Source organism: Drosophila rhopaloa, unplaced genomic scaffold (assembly GCF_018152115.1).
Source record: "Drosophila rhopaloa isolate 14029-0021.01 unplaced genomic scaffold, ASM1815211v1 contig_167, whole genome shotgun sequence".
NCBI classification, from domain to species: Eukaryota; Metazoa; Arthropoda; class Insecta; order Diptera; family Drosophilidae; genus Drosophila; species Drosophila rhopaloa.
This window is the reverse complement of record NW_025335047.1, coordinates 10,445,039-10,463,279: the sequence shown is the minus strand read 5'-3', so window position 1 is coordinate 10,463,279 and position 18,241 is coordinate 10,445,039. Positions and strand designations below refer to the sequence as shown.

At 42.4% G+C, this 18,241-nt stretch overlaps 1 protein-coding gene across 1 annotated transcript in view; it reads right to left on the bottom strand.

The window, feature by feature from the left end:
* LOC108052081 (serine proteinase stubble) overlaps nt 1–18,241 on the bottom strand; it is a 41,499-nt gene extending 23,258 nt beyond the window's left edge. The window contains 1 exon segment of the mRNA XM_044458535.1: nt 18,121–18,241. The gene's annotated coding sequence lies outside the window, so the exon portion shown is untranslated.

The following is an 18,241-nucleotide window of genomic DNA, read 5'->3' as shown; positions in this document are numbered from 1 at the left end:
TAAGTTGTTACATTGGATCAATATTTGTATTTATTTCTTTTGGTGAAAAATGCGCTGGATAAATCTGAATGAGTGTTGTGAGAGTTGATTGCAGAGAATCTAGCCCCTTTCAAATTCATACTCAAAGACTTCCTCTTGCAGAAAGTATTCTCATGTCTAGAACCGCATTCCACGTGCCACAAAAAACAGCCAAAGCAACACCCACCAGGCCCAAAGGTGACACATCACTATCAGAGCAGGAGCAGCCCATTGGAAATGGGTTTTGGCCAGGGCGGGAACAAAAGGGAAGGGCGTGGTTCGGTGGCAGTTCCAGTTGCAGCTCCCGGCTGAAGGCAAAACGGAAGGTGCCACGGGGGCAGGGGCAGCAAGCGTCAAAAGCTGTTACAAATTGTGCAATTGGTTTTGGGCTAATGCCAGGCACAAGGAGAAGCCAACCGCCCGGCCAACTTGTATGATGCTGATGCTGCAGATGCGGCTGCTGCTGCTGCTGCTGCAGATGCATGTGTGAGGAAGCGCAGCAAACCGAAAATGGTATACGACCACAGCAACCTGTTTAGGCCATGGAGCCGCAGATGGAGCCAAAGCTGGAGATGGGGCTAAGGCTGGAGAGTTGGAGTCAGAGACCGCGTCGCACTTTACAGTTTGATTTCTCACGAGGCAGACGCGGCATCTGCCGCAGGACCGTTACTTACATGCATCTGGTTCCGCACTTCAAGTTCAGGTTCGGGCCAGGCCACTTTTCGGGGGCGCGGAGAGGGGGCGGGGAGGTTGGGGTACGATGGGTTTATGGAGGGAGCGATTTGAATAGGGATTTTGTTTTCACTTGTGTCTGGGTCGCAGCCAGCCACATCAAGTGGCACAAGGTCAGCTGTGCGGCGAGATGAAGATGTTCTGGGCCAGAGGAGAGATGTTTTGGCACGGGAAAACCTGCCCGGATACATCTTCATTGCCATCTCCTTTTCGCCGCTCATAATGATGATAATGTTGTTGATGATGATGATTATGATGATGGGGATGGCGGCGGGGCAGCGTAATGAGTTCAAATCACAGTTGCATCCATGAGATATCGCTGCTCGTGTAATTGTTGGCATTGGCATTTGTCAAACGTTTTGCCCAGCAACGAGCCGACCAATGGACCGACCGACCGGCAGATGCAGTGCAGCAATTAAAAAAGAAATAGAAGAGAGTCCAGCACTGGGATTCGAACTGGGATGTTGGGATGCTGGGATGTTGGGATGTTGGGATACTGGGAACTTGAGGCTGAGGCTGAGGCGAACTGCAAAAGACGGACGTGATTGAACTGCAAGTGGGGAACCTGTTTGCTTGTCTATATTAGATATGAGGCAGCGATAAGTGGAGCGTTCTCTCTCTGTCGCTCGGTTGAAGCCAGAGTTGAGATCGTCAATACAAACATGGCCAAGATATCAGCGACAAGCTGACATTCTCTAATAATTGGCCACTGGCATTCCTTCGCGCTTTGAATTTACAGAATTTATGGTCAAAGAGGAAAGATCCCAGGCGATGGCTCACCCAAATCCAATTCCCATCGTTTGAAGCATCCGCTGGTGTGCCGGATCCTTATTCCCCTTTTCCTCTTTCCCTTTCCCCTTTCCCCGTCCCGATCCTTAGTCCAAGTGCAAGGCCATTACTTCAAATTAAGTGGCACTGGCATATGCATAAGTTTACAGCATCGCAACCCATTAACAACCAACTCCTGAACTCTCCTGGGCCCGCTTCTGGATTGTGGAGGCGCCTCCAGCACGAAGCTCAGCCGGGGAGCTGCCATAAACACAGGTATGAATATATGGCCCCATATCCATGTTGGTCCCATCACTCAACGCCACTCTGGGCAATTAGCCGAGTGAAATTCAACACTCGCCAGTGGTACCATTGTCCAAATGGGGATGGGCTTGGCGAGCGATTTGGTCATCGGGCGAATGCCTCTCGGAAAAGTTGATCCAGGCCGCTTACACTTGATCGCTCATTTCCTGTTCGGCATTTTTCGGATATTCTGCACTAGTATGTGGATCTGATTATTGGGAAATATTCCTAACTTTTTAGACAGGTTCTTTCAACTAAATTGGCTGTTTAATTTTAACATGAACAAATAACCAACGGTCCCACGGACTGAATTATTTTCTTTGTAATTTGTAGTTAGAAAGTTTTGGTAATAATAGTTGGATCCAATCAGTGTTGTATTTTTATTAATATGGAAATTTTACTTTGTGTCCATACTTGCAGACCAAGGTAAATTTATAAAATCTTCAAAAAACCAACGTTAATTTTTGAGGTATAAAATAAGAATCAAAAACTAGTTTTGTCTAGAAAATAAAGTTAGTTAGCATTAGCTACTTTTAAAACTTTTAATAATTTTTAAAACAAAATCTTAACAAGTCTTTTAAAATTCAGAGACTTAGATCATCATTACAAGAACTCCCTTAGTAAACTTCATACATTTAAGCAAACCTTAAGCACAGCCGCATTTAAAAGTAACTTGGCAATGGCAACAACTTCATTTTCCGCTGTGGTAGGCATCTATTTTTATTAGCCTGGCAATTTGGCCAAAGGCAGCAGGAAAACTAATAAAATAAGCCCGCCACGAGAAGAGGCAGCAAAAGAGACTGGGACGGATGGCAAGACGGCAAGACCCCAATCCAATCCAAGAAAACCCAAACCCAAACCTAAACCCAAACCGCTGGAACACACAAAACGGTTACGAGCTGGAGAGACACCTGTCATGAGAGCCTCTTAACAACGGCCATCAGCGGAGGCAGCAACACCTCTATTCAAATAAGCCACAGACTCAGATTTAGGATCGGATGGGATCGGGTCCGTGTCGGTGTCGCCACCACTTGTCGAGTGGACTTGGGCCTGCCGTGGACTTTGGTGGTGCGCTGCACTCAGTTGTCTGGGCCATGCGTGGTCCCATTTCCCAGCGAAACCACTCGCGGTTGACCCAATGCTAAGCGGGCTAAGTTGGACAATGGCCCACAGCGCAGTTTAACGGATGCTTCCTCATCGCCGTTGCGGTGGAGAACATAAAGGGTGGAACGGGTCTGGAGGCATGTTGCTGTTGCACCATGGAGCTCGGCAGATCGCCACTCGAACTCGTTCCGCGGAAACGTGTTTGCTGTTTGCTATTTGCTGTTTTATGCCTAGTGCTTGGTTGACCACACGAGCGACCAAGTCCAGTCTTAGTCCCAGTCCCAGTCGCAGTCCACAGTCCCCAGACGCAGTCCCACTCCCGTCTTGGACCAGTTGCATATGGCCAGTTGGGCCGTGCCTCAAAGTGTGGCCACAAATCGAATTGTTGTTAATTAATAACAGCGAAACACCTTTGTCTGGGCCCCACTTTTCCCTCCAACTGCGGCAGGTGCTCCTAATTTGGGGTGGCGCCCCAATGTTGACGCCCTTTTCTGGCTCGATTTCGTATTGGACTTACCATTCTGCCATTCTTGCTTGTTAGCATGGAGTTTTGGCCACAAAGTCCAGTTAGCCAAGCGCTCCCAGTCGCCCATCCTATCGCCATCTCTGTCGCTTAATTTGTGGCATAACTCGTTTCGTAATTGAGAATTACATTAGATTCGTGACGAGTGCGTGCAGCAGAACTAGTTCCACCAGCAACGACTATTGAGTCATTTGGCAGCACAAAAAAGAAAACAAGAAAAGCTGTCTTCGGGGGCATCGAATTTTCCATACCGAGTATAGGGGACTTCAACAATATACCCATTTCATTTAAAGTCCATTTAAAATGTATTTTATTTGGTATTAGTTTCTGAAGGACTGTTAAGTCTATTAAAGATAATTTATATACCAGCTTAAGTACCTTAGACAGGAAAACTAAATAAAATAAAACACACAAATAAATTAAAGCCCCTCTATTTCTAAGAATTTCACGAAATAAAACTTCTTTAGTAGGTTTTTAAGTGCCAATTATACTTTGTCCTAAATGAAAGTATCCTCTGCTGGGGTGCGCAAAGAACGTGGCAATAAATTGGCCAAGATAAGCAGAGCGTATGCCAATATTTATACGTATTCCCGCTGCTCTTCGCTCTTGCTGATGATCAACGGCTGATAGCCTGGCCCCCAAACATATCTATCTTTTATTGCACGCAATTTCCTTCCAGCTCAATTCGTTCGCCAAATCATTCCCCTAGTCTGGGCAAACATTTTGAGTGCTCCTCCAGCCGCTCCCGGAGATAATCAGCAGTTGGGCCGGGGTCCGCTACCAAAACGAGCTACCTGATTGCCCCTGGAGTGAGAGTGCGGAAAGGAATGATAGCCAAGTGCCAAGTGGCTCTCGCTCTGTGTGGGTATTAGCATGGGTAATCAGCGATGGGGCACGGCCCTCATAGAACGAAAAATATCTATGGCGAAGCAGAGCAGTTAAAGGAAGCTACCGACCGGAGATAATAAAGGCCTTCCCCAAGAAAACCAAAATTATTCTGTAGATTGGAAGGCACACGATCTGATCAGCCTCAACAATAATGGTATTATAAGGATAGGGCTCTGATCTCTAAAAGTCTCGAATGATTTTGTGAAATCCAGGCAGCAATTGGATTAGATTCAATTAAATATAGTTAACGCCTATAATAAGTTAAAATATATAAAAAATATCTTTACTTGGACTAGTGATGGGAAATAGACTTCCAAACGCAATCCGAAATTTCCATCTTGATTTCCTACCACAATGGCAAATCGAATATATAAAATCATCCATCAATAGCCGGCTCACACAATCGGTTTGAACTTCCTGCGTGCCTGTGGCTTCATCTACTGCAACCGCATGGCCACCGATATCCACATCCACGAACCTTGGCCACCTTACCACCTTAAGTACGACTAACCACCGGCCACTTGGATATGGGCCGCCAATTGATTCCATTGCTAATGACTGCTAACGGTTCCACAGACACTTGCCGCAGTTTCGATTGCGGCTGCGGAAAGGAAGCCAGCGGTTACCAATGCAACGCCCAAGTCGACGGCACTCTCTTCAAATTGCAGAACTCGACGCACTTCATCTGCAGCACAGTCAGGTGAAGAGCGATGGATTCGTAATATAAAAAACAAATTGTAGGACAAGTAAGTTTTCTATCAAAAACAAATTATTAAGATTCGTACTTATGAATTATACAAACTGAAATAAACTATAGCTTTATTTTAAAATAATATAAAAATAAAAAAAAAGTTTTAAATTATAAAAAAAATTCCCAATAAATCGCAGTAAAAAACGAGGCAACACTTCGTATGAGTAATAACCATTTAAATGACTACTAAATAATCTAAGAACAAGAAAAGAAAGCTAACTTCGGGCGGAGCCGAAGTTGATATACCCTTGCAGAACATACTGTAAATTATATTCTCCAAAATTATTCATATGATGCATTCTAACATATCTACCCTTTCAGCCTCTTTTATAATGCAAAGGAGTGACAGTAACGCTTAAGTTTACAACCCTTTACTTTTTAGATAACAGAGACATTTCATTCAAAGAAATCCACGGGATTTTTCCATTATAAGCAGGTATAATTTGGCAAACCCTTAATTGGTTCAATGAACACGTGCAAGGGGCAAGAATTGTGCAAAGGACCTGAATTGCGCAACCGGTAACGCAGGTATGAGTGTAATTTATGGAGTGGCTTTGTAACTGTACAATATCAGGTATAACCTTTTTTGATGGTCGAATCGGAAAAAATAGCACTACAAATTATGACCTAAATTGCACAACAGGTAGACAGGTACATAAAAAATGCATTTTCATTGCCTTTTTGAAAAGGGTCAAACTAGAGAACCTTAAAAGGGTCATGGGACAATTCATTTTTATTTGGGATATTACCTAACTTGATTATATATTCAGAAATCCTATAATTCGTAGATCATTCGATGACGACGTTACTCTGCCAGTAAGTGAAAAGTATTTTTTCAAGTGCAAAAATTTAAAGAGAGCGGAAGTATTTTTTAACATTGCAAAAGTGTGAGAAAGTAATTTGTATCAGTGGTAAAATTAAAAAATTGTTTTCGAGTAATATTTGAAACACAAACTTTGGTAAGTATATTTCGCTAACAACTTTTTAACTCCTAAAATCCTATTATACCCGTGGACGGCATTCCATGTAGGTGATTTTATATGCTATCATTCCATAATTTCTATTTTTTCATGCAGCGCTATAAAAAATGCCACGTGTAACACGCTTGTCCCAGGAGCAACGCCGCCAAGCAGCTTTAAGCCGCAGTAGAGCCCGCTATGAAAGGAATGCGTCCCAAATAAGAGCTCGAACATATCGCCAATGTTCGAGGCAATAACCCTAACTTTCGGGAGGAAAGTCGTGCTCAGGATTCCACTGCACGCGCGCAGCGGAGAAGAAGCGAAAGGGTTCGCAACCTTGAACGGATTCGGGACGCACAAGCGCATTTAACTCGTCGGGAGGACTCTGAGGAGCGAAGACAAGAGCAGTTGCGAAACACTGCTGAGCATGCATCTCGGAGGACTAACCCAGAAATCCGTTCTGAGGAGCGTATTCAGGATGCTGCAAGACATTCGAATCGTCGACAGGACCTGGACTATCGTGTTTCTGAGCGGGCTCGGGATATGGAGGCACGTGCAACCCGTCGACAGGACTCTGAGGAGCGACGACGAGAGCAGTTGCGAAACACTGCTGAGCACTCTACTCGGAGGACTATTCCGGAGAACCGAAATCCTGAACGGGTTCGGGACATGGATGCACACGCGATCCGTCGAGAGGACCCCGAGGAGCGACGACGAGAGCAGTTGCGAAACACTGCTGAGCACTCTACTCGGAGGACTATTCCGGAGAACCGAAATCCTGAACGGGTTCGGGACATGGATGCACACGCGATCCGTCGAGAGGACCCCGAGGAGCGACGACGAGCAGTTGCGAAACACTGCTGAGCACTCTACTCGGAGGACTATTCCGGAGTACCGAAATCCTGAACGGGTTCGGGACATGGATGCACACGCGATCCGTCGAGAGGACCCCGAGGAGCGACGACGAGAGCAGTTGCGAAACACTGCTGAGCACTCTACTCGGAGGACTATTCCGGAGTACCGAAATCCTGAACGGGTTCGGGACATGGATGAACACGCGATCCGTCGAGAGGACCCCGAGGAGCGACGACGAGAGCAGTTGCGAAACACTGCTGAGCACTCTACTCGGAGGACTATTCCGGAGTACCGAAATCCTGAACGGGTTCGGGACATGGATGCACACGCGATCCGTCGAGAGGACCCCGAGGAGCGACGACGAGAGCAGTTGCGAAACACTGCTGAGCACTCTACTCGGAGGACTATTCCGGAGTACCGAAATCCTGAACGGGTACGGGACGCCGGAGCGCGTGCTATTCGTCGAGAGGTCACCGAGGAACGGCGACAAGAGCAGGTGCAAAATACTGCTGACCATGCCTCTCGGAGGAACAATCCCGAATTTCGAATTTCAGAGCGAATTCGGGATGCCGCAGCACGAGCTGCTCATCGCGAGGACCCAGAGGAACGTGCAAGGGAACAGGAAAGGAACACTGGAGAGCACCGACAGCGACGAAGGGATATGGAAGACAGGCAGCGAGAACGGGAAAGGGACGCCGATAACAGGAGAGCAACCAGGAGAAATCCCATCGCTAGATCACAGGAGCAACGGATAAACACATCACAACGCCGGGAAACACGACAACAGCGGAGGATTCGGGAAGAACAAATTCGGCAAATGGCAGAGGATCGGTTATTAAACTTTAGGATGGACTCACAAAATCGACTCGATGCCTCCCAAAGGCAGTCGCAAAGAAACATGGACGCAAGAGCTCAACTTTCGGAGGATGAACTGGAACAGGAACGAGGACAACAGCGAAATAGGATTCGATCATCAGCGAGGGATTTGTACCACAGGAACATTAAGGAAGGCCCAACGGCTATTTGTATTTGCTGTGGAGGAACATGGTTCCGTTCGCAGGTAAGTGGATTATCCATCTTGGCTATCTCCTCTAAATTTCCTCTCCTAAACGTTGGCAACGCCTTTTATTTGTCAAGAAAATTTCCAAATCCGTCCGGCAAATATAACTTTTGCCACACTTGTCGTCGTGCCATTTCTCTTGGCAAACTCCCATCACTCTGCCTTTCTAATGGGTTCGATTTCCCAGAAATCCCTGAGTGCTTAAATGGACTCACCTGCCTCGAAGAACGCCTTATTTCACCGAGAATCCCTTTTATGAGGATTATTTCCCTCGGCTATGAAAGGCAATGTGGAATCAGAGGGGCAGTGGTGAATGTTCCAATTTCAGTTCCCGATATTGTGACTGCGCTTCCACGCTCTTTCGACTCTACCCATGTCATCCAAGTCCATTTAAAAAAGGAGACTAGAGTACGCTCACAATTTCATGACTGAAACTATTAGACCCGCTCGGGTTCTTGAAGCTGTACGGTACTTAGTGAATACCGAGCTCTACAGAAAGCACAACATTTCACTAAACGAATCCTGGCTAACAGAACTTCAAGGAATTAATGAAATTCCTTTTATTGCTGACGAATCTGATCGCGAAGCAGTAGAGCAACTTCTTCACCAGCAACACCACTCCCAAAATGCTGCAGAGCTCGAAGACAATTTAAATCCCGGAGGCCATGAAACATTATTGGAAAATAATGATACTGCAATTCAGCGCATTGCATTGGCACCGGGTGAAGGCCGCCGGCCAACAAGCTTAACGCTTGACGAAGACGCAGAGGAACTTTCCTTTCCAACTATTTCTTGCGGAGAAATATTTAAAGGAAATACAACCTATGCGAAAAAAGCCAGATCCCAAATCCGTTTTTACGACCGTCGTTGCGCTGTAGTTCCAAAAGTTTTATACATGTATAAATTTTACGAAATGCAGCGCATACAAAATTCAATTTCAATTGCTTTACGCAAAAAGTCGGGAGCGGTTACCGCTGGTAATCTGCGGGATGAATCATTTGTTGACCGTCTTGTGCAACATGATGATGGCTACCACATCCTAAAAGGCTTACGGTCTGCACCAGCTCATTGGGAGGCTGAGAAAAAAAAAGTTATAGCCATGATTCGACAATTTGGGCTGCCAACGTTTTTCATAACTCTTTCCGCTGCTGAAACTAAGTGGAATGAACTTTTAGTTATCCTGTCTCTTCTATTGGATAATAGGGCTATAAGCGAGGAAGAAGCGGCAGCTCTTTCCAGCTCCGAAAAGGCTCGGTTAATCCGATCTGATCCAGTGACGTGCTCTCGATACTTCGATTACAGGTTGCGACAATTAATGAAATTGTTCAAAACCGATATTTTTGGGGAATTTAATCTTTCTCATTTTTATTGGAGAATCGAGTTCCAGCACAGAGGATCTCCGCATTCTCATGGCATGTACTGGCTTGCTGGTGCTCCTAAGCTCGAAGACGCCGAAAATACCGAGCAAGTAATAAACTTTATTGATAGGTTTATTACTACAAATGGAGACGATACTGAACTACAAGAAGTAATTCAGTATCAACGCCATAAGCATAGTGCTTCTTGCCTAAGAGAGTTACGCGGACAGGAGTTCTGCCGATTCAATATGCCATATCCTCCTATGCCCGAAACGCTTATTTTGCATCCAATAGAAGAAAACGAAGTCAATATTGAAGATCATAAAACTTTGTTTAAAAAAAATTAAGGAAGCTTTAAGGACTATTTCAAATGAAGACGCAGCTTTGTTTAACAATTTTGATAATTTTCTGTCCCACCTTGAAACTAATTTTGAAGCCTACAAGCTAGCCTTACGTTCCAGCTTAAAAAAGCCACAAATTTTCTTCGCAGACAATTCTCCGACCGACTGCTCAATGCTTATAATAGAGATATTCTAAGCTTACACAGAGCTAATATGGATATTCAATTTATCCTAGATGCGTACGCCTGTTGTAGTTATATCATTAACTACATAAACAAGTCAAACAGAGGCGTATCGCAGTTGCTCCGTGAAGCCATGGCAGAAATAAGCCATGGGAATATTTCTATTAAAAGGAAATTACAGCACATAGGGAATAAGTTTATTAACGCTACAGAAATATCGGCCCAAGAAGCAGCTTACAATATTTTGGGGCTGCATATGTCGGAGGCAAGTGAAGGTACTATTTTTGTAAACACTTGCCATCCAGACAAACGAGTTCGATTGGCTCGCTCAAATGAAGAATTAGAGCGACTTCCAAACAACTCGGTGGATATTTTGAGCGTAATATTCTTGACCGATATGTGCAAAGGCATGAGCAGTTGGAAGGAATTTGTTTAGCAGATTTCGCAGCTTGGTACAGATTTGTCAAGCGGATTGCACGATCTGCCGCTAATCATAGGGAAGACTATGATGAAGCAAATGATGTGGAGGTAGATGACGAAGATGAAGTTGCTGAGCAAAGTTATCCACTGTTGGATGGGTCTGGTTGCGTTAAGAAACGTAGGCATCCCCTGATTCTAAGGTGGGTTCGCTTTAGCATAAACTCTTCACCTTCCGATTATTTCCGAGAGCATTTAATGCTCTTTTATCCTTGGCGAAATGAAGAAGCTGAACTTCTTTCCAACGACATTGCAAACACATTCCGAGTAAACCATGAAGCCATTAAGATAATGAAAAGGAACTATGATGTGTTTGATGATATGGAGTTAGAGAGAGTTCTGGAAGATTTGCAAGAGGATAGGGGAGATAATGCTCCTGATGCGGAAGAACCTGCCTCCCAATTTTTAGACGAAGAGTTTAGAGCTTTGGCTGTACCAAATATAGAGCGAAACGTAAATATTCTTCAGGATGACAATGCGATAAACAACCCTGAAGAAGACGGCGAACTTCAATTAATTAGACTCCCCCCGTTAGTTTCCAATGATGACCTTTGCTCGCTAACTCGGTCCCTCAACTACAAACAAAGACTATATTATGCACATGTGATGCATAATGTTGTTTGTAAAAATATTTTTTACGAATATGTTGGTGGAGGGGCCGGTGTAGGAAAAAGCAGACTGATTTCTACCATCTATCAGTCTGTGACTTGGCGAGCAAATAAGGTTCCTGGTGCTACGGATTCAGCAAAGGTTTTATTATGTGCTCCGACTGGAAAAGCTGCTTTTGGAATTGGAGGACTGACTCTGCATTCAGTGTTTTCTCTTCCAATTAATCAGGCTTCAGGTCCCTTAAGACCGTTAAGCAATGATAGTTTAAATACAATTCATTGCAAGTTGATTGATCTCCAACTGATTATAATTGATGAAATTTCTATGGTTGGTTCTAAAATGCTTTCATTTTTGGATCAACGGCTTCGTCAAATATTCCGAAGCCCTGACTTAAGTTTTGGTGGAAAATCAATTATAGTTTTTGGAGATCTAAAGCAACTTTCCCCAGTTGGAGACAGTTGGATATTTTCGGAGAGGACAATTAATCCTTATAGCGTTTTAGCAGGAAATAGCTTATGGAACAACTTTAAGTATTTTGAGCTTACTGAAATAATGCGCCAAAGAGGCGACCATGCATTTGCTCAAGCCCTAAATCATTTATCTGAGGCTTGCATGACAATAGCAGATATGGAGCTCCTTAAACAAAGAGTTGTTTCACCCAGCGAAGTTCCTGATGATGCCATTCATTTATTTTCTTCTAACGAAGAAGTTAACAATTACAATTCCCTAAAACTAGCGCGAATTGGGACGGAGGAATTGGTTTCCACTGCTGTTGATACAGTGAAAACTGCGAACATATCTACACGAAACAGAGAAAACACGTTAAGATATGCTCAAAATATGAAAACCTCTGAAACACAGGGCTTGCCATGATGGAATTTTTTTTAAATATAGATATTATGATTAGTTTATTAATTTATTTATTAATTTATCTATTAATTTATTAACTTATTTATTTATTTGAATTGTATATATTTAGGTAAAATAGAAATATATTATTATATTGTTTCAAGATTGTGATAATTTTTTTTTATAAAGTGCAATATAGATTAAGATTATAATATTTCCCTCTCGTGGCTTGAGACCTTGTCGTGGTGAGGGGGCTGAGTATGTGAGGATTCATAATAAATATCACGGAAACCAGCATCAATCCTTTGTTTTAACTAGTTCATAAAAAAAAAAGATGGATCACCGACAGATTCAAAATAATATTTAATAAATCTATTTCTATATTAATGCCAATAAGGAAAAGTTCGAGGGGGTTGAATTTTATTGATTGATTTTATTGATGATGATAGCTATGATAGCCATATTCTATGACATATTCTATGACTAAGTACAAATTTTCTTATATGTACCAGAAGCTCAATAACAATTCTAAACAAGAAAGGAAAGCTAACTTCGGGCGGAGCCGAAGTTGATATACCCTTGCAGAATACTCTGTAAATTATATTCTCCAAAATTATTCATATGATGCATTCTTAATACTCATAAAAAATCCCAACTTCCTAACTTTAAAACAAGAGAGAACGCTATAGTCGGGTGCCTCGACTATCAGATACCCGTTACTCAGGTAAAGGGAGTGCGAGGGAGATGGAGATAGAAACTTTGATTACGCATAACTTTTTAACGAATGGTCCGATTTGAAAAATTTCTTCTACATTTCGATAGGTATTGATAAACACAATAAAACTGCATTTTTACTTTTCCGAAATATTTAAATTTTTAAAATCGTATATAAGCGATTGTGGGCGTTAAAGGGGCGTGGCACCATTTTGAAACAAACTTGCGCTGCGTAGGAACTTCTTAAATCTACATGCAAAATGCCAATCTTCTAGCTTTTATAGTTTCCGAGATCTCAGCGTTCATACGGACAGACAGACAGACAGACAGACAGACAGACAGACGGACAGACAGACGGACAGACGGACAGACGGACAGACGGACATGGCTAGATCGACTCGGCTAGTGATCCTGATCAAGAATATATATACTTTATAGGGTCGGAAACGCTTCCTTCTAGCTGTTACATACTTTTGCACGAATACAATATACCCTTTTACTCTACGAGTAACGGGTATAAACACCAAAGTTATGACATTTCCAATCGTTCAGTTATATGGCAGCTATAGGATATAGTCGGCCGATCCTTATGAAATTTGGTAGGTCGGATTGATTAGCCAAATATAAAACCCATAGAAAATCCCAACATTCTAACTTTACAAACACCAAAGTTATGGCATTTCCGATCAATCAGTTATATGGAAGCTACAGGATATAGTCGGCCGATCCTTATGAAATTCGGCATGTCGGATTGATTAGCCAAATATAACACCCATAGAAAATGCCAACTTCCTAACTTTACAAACACCAAAGTTATGGCATTTCCGATCAATCAGTTATATGGCAGCTATAGGATATAGTCGGCCGATCCTTATGAAATTCGGCATGTCGGATTGATTAGCCAAATATAAAACCCATAGAAAATCCCAACATTCTAACTTTACAAACACCAAAGTTATGGCATTTCCGATCAATCAGTTATATGGAAGCTATAGGATATAGTCGGCCGATCCTTATGAAATTCGGCATGTCGGATTGATTAGCCAAATACAAAACCCATAGAAAATCCCAACTTCCTAACTTTACAAACACCAAAGTTATGGCATTTCCGATCATTCAGTTATATGGCAGCTATAGGATATAGTCGGCCGATCCCGGCCGTTCCGACTTATATACTGCGTGCAAAGGAAAGAAGGGTGTGTGCAAAGTTTCAATTCGATATCTTTAAAACTGAGAGACTAGTTCGCGTAGAAACAGACAGACGGACAGACAGACGGACAGACGGACAGACGGACATGGCTATATCAACTCAGGAGGTGATCCTGATCAAGAATATATATACTTTATATGGTCGGAGATGTCTCCTTCACTGCGTTGCACACTTTTGACCAAAATTATAATACCCTCTGCAAGGGTATAATAGGTTTAAAGGTAAATCTGAAAAGATCCTGACGAAATTTGGTATGTCGGATGATTGGCCAAATAAAAAACCCATACAAAATCCCAATTTCCTAACTTTAAAAACACCAATGTTATGACATTTCCGATTGTTCCGTTATATGGCAGCTATAGGATATAGTCGGCCGATCTTTTTGAAATTTGGTAGGTCGGATTGATTGGCCAAAAATAAAACCCATAGAAAATCCCAACTTCCTAATATTACAAACACCAAAGTTATGGCATTTACGATCGTTCAGTTATATGGTAGCTATAGGATATAGTCTGCCGATCCTTATGAAATTTGGTAGGTCGGATTGATTGGCCAAAAATAAAACCCATAGAAAATCCCAACTTCCTAATATTACAAACACCAAAGTTATGGCATTTCCGATCGTTCAGTTATATGGCAGCTATAGGATATAGTCGGCCGATCCTTATAAAATTTGCTAGGTCGAATTGATTGGCCAAAAATAAAACCCATAGAAAATCTCAACTCCCTAACTTTACAAGCACTTAAGTTATGGCATTTCCTATCAATCAGTTGTATGGCAGCTATAGGATATAGTCGGCCGATCCCGGCCGTTCCGACTTATATACTGCGTGCAAAGGAAAGAAGGGTGTGTGCAAAGTTTCAATTCGATATCTTTAAAACTGAGAGACTAGTTCGCGTAGAAACAGACAGACGGACAGACAGACGGACAGACGGACAGACGGACAGACGGACAGACGGACATGCTTATATCAACTCAGGAGGCGATCCTGATCAAGAATATATATACTTTATATGGTCGGAGATGTCTCCTTCACTGCGTTGCACACTTTTGACCAAAATTATAATACCCTCTGCAAGGGTATAAAAAGATGGATCACCGACAGATTCAAAATAATATTTAATAAATCTATTTCTATATTAATGCCAATAAGGAAAAGTTCGAGGGGGTTGAATTTTATTGATTGATTTTATTGATGATGATAGCTATGATAGCCATATTCTATGACATATTCTATGACTAAGTACAAATTTTCTTATATGTACCAGAAGCTCAATAACAATTCTAAATTAGGTTTAAAGGTAAATCTGAAAAGATCCTGACGAAATTTGGTATGTCGGATGATTGGCCAAATAAAAAACCCATACAAAATCCCAATTTCCTAACTTTAAAAAACACCAATGTTATGACATTTCCGATTGTTCCGTTATATGGCAGCTATAGGATATAGTCGGCCGATCTTTTTGAAATTTGGTAGGTCGGATTGATTGGCCAAAAATAAAACCCATAGAAAATCCCAACTTCCTAATATTACAAACACCAAAGTTATGGCATTTACGATCGTTCAGTTATATGGTAGCTATAGGATATAGTCTGCCGATCCTTATGAAATTTGGTAGGTCGGATTGATTGGCCAAAAATAAAACCCATAGAAAATCCCAACTTCCTAATATTACAAACACCAAAGTTATGGCATTTCCGATCGTTCAGTTATATGGCAGCTATAGGATATAGTCGGCCGATCCTTATAAAATTTGCTAGGTCGAATTGATTGGCCAAAAATAAAACCCATAGAAAATCTCAACTCCCTAACTTTACAAGCACTTAAGTTATGGCATTTCCTATCAATCAGTTGTATGGCAGCTATAGGATATAGTCGGCCGATCCCGGCCGTTCCGACTTATATACTGCGTGCAAAGGAAAGAAGGGTGTGTGCAAAGTTTCAATTCGATATCTTTAAAACTGAGAGACTAGTTCGCGTAGAAACAGACAGACGGACAGACAGACGGACAGACGGACAGACGGACAGACGGACAGACGGACAGACGGACATGCTTATATCAACTCAGGAGGCGATCCTGATCAAGAATATATATACTTTATATGGTCGGAGATGTCTCCTTCACTGCGTTGCACACTTTTGACCAAAATTATAATACCCTCTGCAAGGGTATAAAAATTAAATAATAATAGGCACTAATAACTTTTTAGAATAATGGTTTCTTTTCACAAAATAAACAAGCAAAGTCAACACTACGGATAAGTAATAAATTTTTTGTTTTATAATAATGTGTTTTTTATGTGTGGGAAATCGTTTTTTGAAATTTAATTATATCTTTTACCCTTTTTGATTCGTCCTCCTCGGGGCTATACTGTGGCTGGGCAGCAGCACGTTTGCGTGTGGCTTCTACGGCCGCCAGTCCCAGATTGATTGGCCACTCGCTTATTGTCAGTGGAGCCGGCTTATCGCACCTGTGCAATTTGTTTGCGCGGCTGCTGCCGGTGGTGCCGATTCCCGCTGTTAGAGTGGACCTCAACAAGTAGAGTTATGCCAGGAAGCGAGGAGGCTGGACGACGGAGGACTCGCACGCACGCAACGCGGCTTAATGACCCCGCGAGACTTAATTAAGGCCCAAACTAAAGCACTTTGATTGATTTACGCCTGCAAACCGCCTCGAGACGGGGACAGTGAGATGGAGAGTGCCACAATTAAGAGTGCTGAGGGGCTGGTCGATGGATCCGGCTGCTTGCATAATTACCCCATAAGACTCAATTAACTGTAAATTAAAGAAAATGCTCGCTAACATTATGGCTGCACTTAATGTCGCGTGTGATAATCGTGCAGATCTTCTCTGGCACTCAACGCGACACTGCAAAGCGAGACTTGGTGGAAAGCCGAAGCGGGGGATACCCAAACCAATAGGTGACACTTTATAAAAGTTACTTAATTCTATGTTTTTTTTTAAGGAAAGGAAGCTAACTTCCGCAGGTCGAAGGTTATATACCCTTGCCGAAAAGTTTCTTACAGGTAGCATCAAAACTGAGAGACCAGTTTGGGAACGGACAGACGGACAGTTGATGTTGATTATGAATATATAGGGTCGGAAATGAACTTACTAACTTACTACTTCTACTTTAATTTTTATAGCTTAGATGAGTATAGGTCCAAGTTAAGAATTGTTAACTACTTAAAACAATTAATTGCTGTAATTATAGTGTACAACTTAAGTGAGGTATCCAATACAGAGAACATTGGTAATTTAGTGTAAACTGTTGAGCATATGTAAATTAAATTGTGACTGTGAGGGACACTATTTCGCTAATTGGTTTATAAAATCATATACCCAGTGATAGGGTATAATAAGATCATCGCAGAGTAAAAGCATTTTTTGTTGCTTCCTTTTCTGCTTTTGTTTTTGCTGCCACTGTCTCTCCTTCGCGCACACACATGGAATTAGAGTGGGTAAAAATGTACGAGGAGATAAAAGAGAGGCGAATTAAGTAACAAGGCACTTAACGTTAACACTTAACAAGGCAATGTCGTGGCTGTCTGAGACCTAGGGTATGCAATGCACCGTGCTCGGGGAAGTTGGCCATAAAACGGAGCCAAAACGTGGAGTTGGAACTTCAGCACCGAGTCGAGAAGCTGGCCACGAAATGCCATTAAGTGTCATTGCTCATTCCTGCGAAAGAAAATGATATCGGGCCTTAAATATGCGTACTCCGACAACGGGAAGATGGGCAGATGGGTAGATGGGTAGATGGGTAGATGGGATGGAACATACACACTGTCACGGGGTCGCAATGAGTGTGAGTGACTGCGGTTCCCTGAGCACCTCTGCCAAACTTCCCATAAAAGCAGCAGGCGAAAGATATTCCGAACGGAAGCTGCAGTTCTGTAATTACCGACTTTCCGAAGAATGAATTTACTCTCAACATTCTCGCGGTGAATTACTTTCTTCTCTGAGTTCTCAGCAGTATGTCAGTTTATGCATAGAAACAGCAGGGATAGATAAATAACACCTTAAGGAGATAAAAAAATATAAAAAAATATCGAGTGATGAGGGTTTAAAACCGACATAAACAAATAGTTATCAGGTTTAATAACTTTAGGAAACTATAAGCGAAAAGTAAATTGATTTTTATTTTCTAAGAACAATAATTTTGTATTCCCATATAAAAACAGTATCCTTAAAATCCAACAATTATTCACAAATATAATATATGGGTCTCAAAAGAATATTTCAACATAAGATTTTCATTTTGTTGGTATGGCATTTCTACAACCACAGGAAGATGGAAAATCACTACACTTAAGAATGTAGAATCTATAAAAAAAAAACACCTGCCTACAAGTTCGGCCAAAACTTTGATTGATCGCAGCTTTACAAACCGCAGAGTTCGTGTCCGATACATACCAGAAAGTGATCGTCAGGTGGGGCCGCAATTGTTGGCCCACAATGAACTCCAAGCTGGCTGCGAGTGTCAGCCAAAGGCAGTTTGCGGTTAAAGCGGCTTATCACATTAGCACACTTCCAG